General features: G+C 33.2%; 1 long non-coding RNA gene across 1 annotated transcript; it reads right to left on the bottom strand.

The window, feature by feature from the left end:
* Nucleotides 1-6,955: 6,955 nt before the first annotated feature.
* Nucleotides 6,956-8,054, bottom strand: LOC138356169 (uncharacterized). Its single transcript, XR_011224234.1, has 3 exons — nt 7,982-8,054; nt 7,293-7,514; nt 6,956-7,048 (listed from the first exon to the last, which is right to left on the bottom strand). It is a non-coding gene; the product is annotated as an uncharacterized lncRNA (long non-coding RNA).
* Between the last annotated feature and the right edge of the window lie 288 nt (nt 8,055-8,342).

The raw sequence follows: 8,342 nt of genomic DNA on the forward strand, positions 1-8,342 counted from the left end.
CTCGTAACTCATGCCTCTTAGTCCTGGGACTAGCCTATTGGCATACCACTAAACTTTTTCAAGCTTCGTCTTGTGCTTTTTTTTTTTTTTTTTTTTTTTGAGATATATACAAGAGTTGTTATATTCTTGTACAGCCTAGTACTAAGTATATGGTGTTTGGCTAGATAAGAGTAAAACTGCTTGTAGATTAGTTTTTCAAAAAATGTTGACAAGTTAGGCAGGATTGATATAGGTCTGTAGTTGTTAACATCTGTGAGATCACCACATTTGTGTACAGGGGTAACTCGCTTTTTTAGGATAACTGGAAAGGTTTGGAGTTCAAGTTCAAGTAGCTTTTCAAAAAATGTTGACAAGTTAGGCAGGATTGATATAGGTCTGTAATTGTTAACATCTGTGAGATCACCACATTTGTGTACAGGGGTAACTCGCTTTTTTTAGGATAACTGGAAAGGTTTGGAGTTCAAGTGACCTGTTGAAGAGCATGAGAATTCTTTGGAGACAATTCCTAACCTATACTTCTTCTCAAGGTCATGTTTTTTATTAATGGGTTTAAGTATTCCCTTTGTAAGCAAGGGATTGTTAAGCCTTTTGGTTATGCTTACAAAAAAGTCACAGGACAGACATTATCAGCAGCAGTTATAAAATTGTCAATAGCAGTTTCATTGTGCAGCCTAAAACTTAACTCCCTTGACTCTAGAGGTATATATATTAGGTTTAGGTTAGGTTTTTTTAATTAAACCAGCCAGGATGAGTGAAGCCATGAAGGGCGTTTTTATTAATTAAAACACCCAAATGTTGGGTGCTTCAGGTGTTGTTCCTCTTGGATGATCTTGTACCTCTCTGTCTCACACCTGTAAGAATGAGTGATATGGTTAAGGGGGAAACAAAGTGCAGGCAAGGCAATGGAGGCCAGTAGTAATCTTAGGGCTAGGATAATTAGAAATTAGAGAAATTAAGTAAGAGAAATTAGCAAGAGAAATCAGGTAAAATTTATTATACTTAACTTTTGTATCATCAGTTTAGTAGTAATTCTTCATCTTCATCATCATCATCTTCACTGTCACAAAGCTCCAGGTAGGGCTCGGAAACATCAACATCCTCTTCCTGGTATCCAAATAAACGCTTTGCATCACTCAGCTTGTCAGAACACAACTTTTGCCCTTGCTTCAAAAGAGCCAAGATTCCACTCTTATTTTTGGTTGATAGGTGCTTCTCTTCAATAGTGTACTTGTTAGGATCCTGTAATATATAGACTATTTAATGGGGTTTAAGACATTTACAAATTTCCCTGAAAATACTAAAGAAATTAGAATAAATAAATAAAGTTTTCGGTAAAAGTTCAAATATATGTAAAACACACCAGTACAGTATATGAAAACCATGGAATTGTCTACCTGTCAAAGTTGTAAATAGCAAGACTTTACTCAAGTATAAAATTCTGCTGGATAAATGTTTATGAAGAACTGAATTGCAACACACATTTAGGCTGTTAGCTTACCTTGCTTAGATATGAAGGAAAAATTCCACATAACAACTCTTCAGTATGTTCGGTTAAAATCTCTCTCTTATTCTTGTAATATGCGAGATAATGCAGCATTTCTTGAACAGTGTGTTGTTGCTCTTCTCTGGATCTCTTCTGAAGCTCCACATCTTCTACTGCCTTCTTTTTTTGAGCAAGGGACACTAATAAAAGAGGAAAATTATATTTACTGCAAGTAAACTACAACTCAATTTAATGTAAATACAGTTTAGGTACTTGCATTATACATACTATACATAGTTTATTGTGCAGTATCAACCTGATAAAAACCTACGGATTATGATACTGCACCTATTTTACAAACAGTAGTGATGATATTTTACTTCAAAAATAAGTAAAGCTTATCCATTATGCATGCTAAATGTTAGTTATCTTGATAAGGCCGAATTGTAACCCCTGATAAAATGAGATGTAGTTACATACCATTTTGGCTATGATGAGGCAATAAATTGTGCCATGGCAGGATACCTTCTATTGCATCCTTTTCACTGAGAATTTCAGAGTTTTCACTATTGTAGATTTTTATGAAGCCTTGAAGCTTTTTCCTATCACACTCATTTCTGTGCCGGAGTGAAGAGCGCATTTTACTGGATGCTGCAAATAAAGTTTTTTGGCTGAAAGTTTTAAAGTTGTTAAAAAAATTTCCTCATCATTTACCTACATAGAAATTATAGACAAGAGCTAAATAGAAATTGCTTCAGAGTTAACAAAGAAATAGTAAGCCTACCTGCATCAGTGGCAATCAGATTTTTGCGATGCCTGATAGAGTCTGCAACTGCCTCGATAGAATATTTTATGTTCTTCGAGGTTGTTCCAGTGTTTAACTCTAACTCCTTACAAATCATTTGTAGGTCAGATCGCCATTCTTGAATCAATGACTTTTGAACATCAAGTTTGTCGATCTCATTTGAAACTGTTATTTCCGTCTCTCTGGCCTATTTGAAAATATAATAAATTTAATGAACAAATCACATTAACCATGATGAGTGGTTCGAACCTATGGGCTTGGCATTCCCAGATGCTTGCTGTAGTTGAATGCGCCACAACATGGTCAAAAGAATTGCAACCTAGGGTACTAATGAACCCACAATTCAATTTTTGTTAATTATGCACCCCCATACCCATTCCATGGGCGGTTGTGCATGCAGTTTCCCATGTACTTGGTCTGTGTCCTCCAGTAGTTTTACCTCTGATGGCCCTTTCAATACACATAGAATTCATATTATTGTGATATATCAATACATGGAGAAAGACATTGAAATGGGGGCATCAAAGGCAGAACTACTGAATGACAGAGACCGAGTTCATGGGGGAATTGTGTGAAACCTGGTTTGGCTTCAGTGGAAGCCTTGGGATCCTTGTGGGTGCAGTAGTACTCCAAGTTGCAATTCATCTGACCATGTCGTGGCGTAGTGAACTAGAGCATGCATCTGAGAGCACTCAGTGCATGGGGTTCAAACCCTCATCACAGTTCCCGTGATATATCACGATACTGTGATTTCTCTGTGAACACATTTGATATATCTCGGAATCATACATTTAGGTTAATTAAATACTATATACTTTATACAAATTAACCTTATTGATATATTGAAAAAGTTCAAGCAGTTAATTCAAGGAAATGGTCGCTAATTTATAATGGAAAATATATGTAGTACATGATCTGAACACATAACTAACCTATAAATGCATTATAATACCTTTCACATATAAATGCATTATAATAAGTTTCAAAATAAATACAAATAAATAAAATAAATATATATTATTTTTAGTACCTTTCTGAGTCGAGTAACTAATGCACGAGCCAGTCCATCAATTTTTCGATGGTTCCAAAAGACTGCACCCTCTGTGAGTTCTTCTGTTCTTTCTGAGAAAAATATTTATAGCAATGAACATCTTGAAGAGCATAGATTAATAACAGTTTCATAACATACCTTTACTCACCAAGACCAACTCAAGTTTGACCAATATGTTTTCATTCTTTTATTGATTATTTGAGGGAGTTGATACTTATTGAATACTGAATACAAATCGCATTATACTGATTACAGGGCAGGTAAAATAATAAAAAACTTGATCAGATGAACCATATAAACAAATACCAGCTTTCAGCATGTTTTTAGTTGTAGAGTTGTATCGTGAGAGGTATGCAAACACTTGCTCTGCCTCTTCCCCTAAAGTCATGCCACTTCCTTCTTGCCACCGCCCTCCATACAATACCTTTAACATAAAAGTATACAGTAAAAAAAAATTCAAATTATTGTACAAAAATTAAAAGCCTCCTACTATATTAAATGATACGTATATCATTAATCTTAAACAATCAGAAATCTTAAATTTTTTTACACAAACTGTACTTATTATATTTAATGTAATGTATACATTACATTAAATTTAATTAGTATACATAAATGTAATGTTATATTTTTATTTACCTGACAATACCAAGCATGTCCTTTTGCATGTAGGACTCCTAAAAATGGCTTTGCTTGACCAATGTGAAAATGTGATTGTTTCTGAGCCACAGTTAAGGCCCATGGCCAATATTTGCAAATTATGTCTTGACAAATAAACTTTACGTATTTGAAATACATAATTTGCAAATAGTGGGCATAACTGTACAGCTCTCCTTGATACATATTCAAGGTGTGGAGGATAATACCATGTCGACAGGAGGCCATGCTGATTCCTGTTTCATCCAAACTTTGGAATGAAAGAGGCTTATTTTGAGCAGCTTTCCATGTAGACACTCCACACGTGTGCTTACTCTATTAAACAAAAATATTTATAGTAACTAAATACCCAGTTGGTGAGCATGATTATAATTATGTAGGACGGGTAGAAGGTAGAGATTATTTTGCGCGATAGGCATTGTTGTTGCACATAAGAATTTCTATGGGTTATATTTCCTTATTCAATATATATAAACTATAATGAAAAAATACAAAAATGGCCACCATATGTTATAGTCGCCAAACAGTTATTAGGTAAAATTGAAGGTTTCTCAATATATAATAAAACTCACCTTAGTTTTCAAGCTCTGAATAGTGCCAACATGAGCTTGAACATCTTCATCTTTGCTGAAGATACTATCAGAATAATAGGGGTTTCTGATACCTCTGCAATGATAATTCAGAAATAATTATTTATTGTCTGTAACCACTATAATATTAAACAATGGGTAATGGGGTATCAAAAAATGTTTTATATGAAGAATTCTGATGCACTGCTAAATTTTACATAAAACAAAAATTTACATGGTGTTAGATAAATAAAATGATGATATGGATGCAATTGAAAGGCAAACTATAAAGACATACTCAGTTAAAAAATATGTCATATGACAATGTATATTTATATGTGCATACTTTATTTATAAGAACATTAATTTGAAGACAATATAATTCATTATAATATAGTGTGTGTAGAGAACAAAAGAATACTATACATTAAGTATCTGTAAAGCACATTTTATTACCTCCCAACTTTGTTGTAACGATACAGCTTCTTGTTGCCATCAATATGTACTGCTAAAGGGGTTTTATCACAAGCAGGACACTCATTGTCAGCTTCTCCTCTAATTTTTCTCAGCTCATATTGCTGGAATCGCCATTCGAAGAACACTCTCTTCGAAGTTATATAATTAATGGGTCCAATCTAGGAATAGAATTTTTTAGATGGTGACATTTAAAATGCATATTATGACATAAGATAAATAAACAAAAAAAACATTCCATTTTGTGTTTGAACAAAATTAAAAACTAATTATTAATAAATGAATATACATTACTACAAAATTTTGATAATTTTTGTATTGAAATATAAAACTGAAAATATTAAGAATAACGGTATCAAAACATACACGCCCACGAGAAGCACCAAAGGATTCCAGTGCAGTGACTAATGCCCGAAATGATGTTCCGGGACAATTTCTTTTGATATGGTGCCATGATTCAAGCAGACTGGTGCTGTAGAATGTGCTGCTCTTTCCTAATGATGAATAGAAACCAGACTTGTGCATGGTCTTGCCTAGTTGTTGATGCTCATATCCACAGTGGCATGTATAGATTGGAGTATAGAGGTCATACCTTCCTGTAGTTTAAAATACAGTGCATTGAGTGGTGTGGCGACTTGCTAAAATAGTGATGTAAAAATTAACATTTATAGCAACAAAAATTTCAAAATGTATTGTGATTCAGGAATATCCGGTAATGGAAATAAAAGGGTAAATTTTAAAGTTTATTTACCCATTATAGTGATGAAGATGCAGAGATTGCTGGAGCTTGAAATTTTAAACTTGCAATCTGTGCAGTTGGGGCAAGAATTTGGTGGTTGGGCTGGTACAACAGGTTCTGGTAACAAAGAAAAGGAAGACAGTTTGACAAAATGAGTTTTATGGAAAAGAATTTCAGACTGAATATTTCATTGTTTCTTGATTGTACAAAATATTGACATTATTCTCCAGATAATGACCGAGAAATTCACAGAAAAGAAACAATCAGACGATTAAATCAATCTATAAAACCAAGTGTCAGGTTTAAACTTTAAGACTTCTCCAAATGTTGTAATGACTGAAATGAAACATTTATTCATTTTATTTTGTTATACCAAGATAATCGTAGCTCTAGACTGGGATTGGGAAGTAGAAGTAATCTCGGAACAAAGTACGGATTTTATACAGGTATCGTATACTTACTCCAGTGAAAGATATTTCCTTCAGGGCACACAGTTTGTGTCGGGTCTAATGGCTCATAAAAGCCATTTTTCCAATATAATCTGTGGTGGAAAGGCATGAGAAAATGTTGCATTTGGTCACAAATGTGACACAAAAATGCAAAACAGTCTTCACATTTGATGCTTGCCTCACAATTTGTACATTGTACACAAACTTTACCTGATGAAAAAAGGGGTAATTATTTATACTAATTTTAAATACTGTATACCTAACATTTTAAACAATCTGAAGTCTAAATGTATTAATAGAGTGTCATTAATTTGCATATGATGCTTATTATACAGTATAACCTTAATGAACACAGCAATATTTAATTTACCTTTATCTGGAACACCCAACTCAGACAATGTCCAATCGAACAGCATTGCCCTGCTTTCTCCCCAATTAATCTCTGCATTTTTTCTTCTTTTTTGCCAGTCAGAAACACTTGGCTGAGAATCTTTAATTTGTTCAAGTTCTGCAGCAAGTACTTTGAAATATGGGATTAAAAATTAGTAAGAAAAATTTGTAAGTGAAAGGAATGATTAGTATAATATGTTAAACAAAATTTCATAGGCATTAAGCACAATTTTGGTACATAATATTTATGACGTGTGTCCATTAAATAAACCCTCATTTAAATACCAACAAATGATGTTGGGACATACCAACATCAAATGATTCCAAAGTTTCTTCACCAGCTGCCAAATAACTTTGAGTGTACGTTCTGCCACTAGTAGAATAGCCCGCATTTTGAATGTGTGGTGGTGAAAGTATAGCAGGCAGAATGTCTGGGTGGCACATTTGAAGATTTAAGCATGGTACATAATTGCAAATTGTATACAAGTATTAATATTTTCAGACAAATCTCAAGATATTACTATAACTAACTTTATGCTACCAAGTTGTTCAGTGTTATAGTAATTTAATCTCCATAATTGTCTAGCATACACTTAAAAATAGGCAACAAATATTATTGGAAAGTACACAAATAACAGCTGTAGAAATATTGTTAAAAAAATAATAGAAGATTACCATCAGATTGGGGTGCAGCTGGTCTTTGTTTTGAATTAATGTGTGATACATCCTGTATGTTATCTTTTTTCTGTTTCTTGTTTGTCACCTTTATTGAGTTTGGTTCCTCCACGTTTAAGAGTCTCTTCAAGTACTCATTTCTTTGTATCATTGCAGCACGTGCTTTCTGGTACTCACGTTCAAGATGTTCTCTAGTCATCACTGCTATTCTCCGGTGAAATTCTGAAGAGAAAATAATAGTGTTCGAAGGAAAAGTACAAGAACAAAACAAGAAAATTATGCTTATGCAAAATTATGCTACAATGTACCTATTAATAATCTTAAAATTTGCTACAAATTACCTACTTATAATTATGTGTTAAATTATGGACTTTCCCATAATGATATGCATGTTAGTGGCATTACCTATACTGCCTACCTGGAGCCCCCTAGAGAGATAGTGACACAAGTTAAGGTAATCCCTTTAGTAAGGTGCTGGGTCAACATAAATAAGCTATAACTAATAAGGACACAAATCAATATGTTCATTTAACAGTGGTATTAACATTTATATAAATATAGCTAAGAATAAGTTTTTACAAGTGTAACAAAGTGAAAGAAATGTATGAAAATTTTGATGATATATTAAAATGCTCATTGATTGAACTTGTCTTCCTATATATAAAGTATAAAAATAGTAAACACAGTACCATTATTGTTGTCTGTAGTTATTTTTGGAACATCTGGTATGTACAGCATACTGTCAAAATCCGATGATCTATCTGAAAAATTGATTGGTAGCGTAAATATTTGAATTCATTGCATAGCCTTTTATACAAACAAAAAAGAAAAATTGTACAGAAAAGCTAACACAACATTATAACACCTTTCTGTGGTACTTTCTATGGTACAAAAGAAAACAAACCTTAATTATAAAGGAAAATAAACTGACAGAAGAACTATGAATACTGCTGAAAATACTTTCCACAAAATATCTGAACCAAGGGATAGTACCCCGAGATTTGAAATATGAAAATTTCACCCTTACAGTATTTAAAAAAAAAGCAGAAA

This window comes from Procambarus clarkii, chromosome 70 (assembly GCF_040958095.1).
Source record: "Procambarus clarkii isolate CNS0578487 chromosome 70, FALCON_Pclarkii_2.0, whole genome shotgun sequence".
NCBI lineage: Eukaryota > Metazoa > Arthropoda > Malacostraca > Decapoda > Cambaridae > Procambarus > Procambarus clarkii.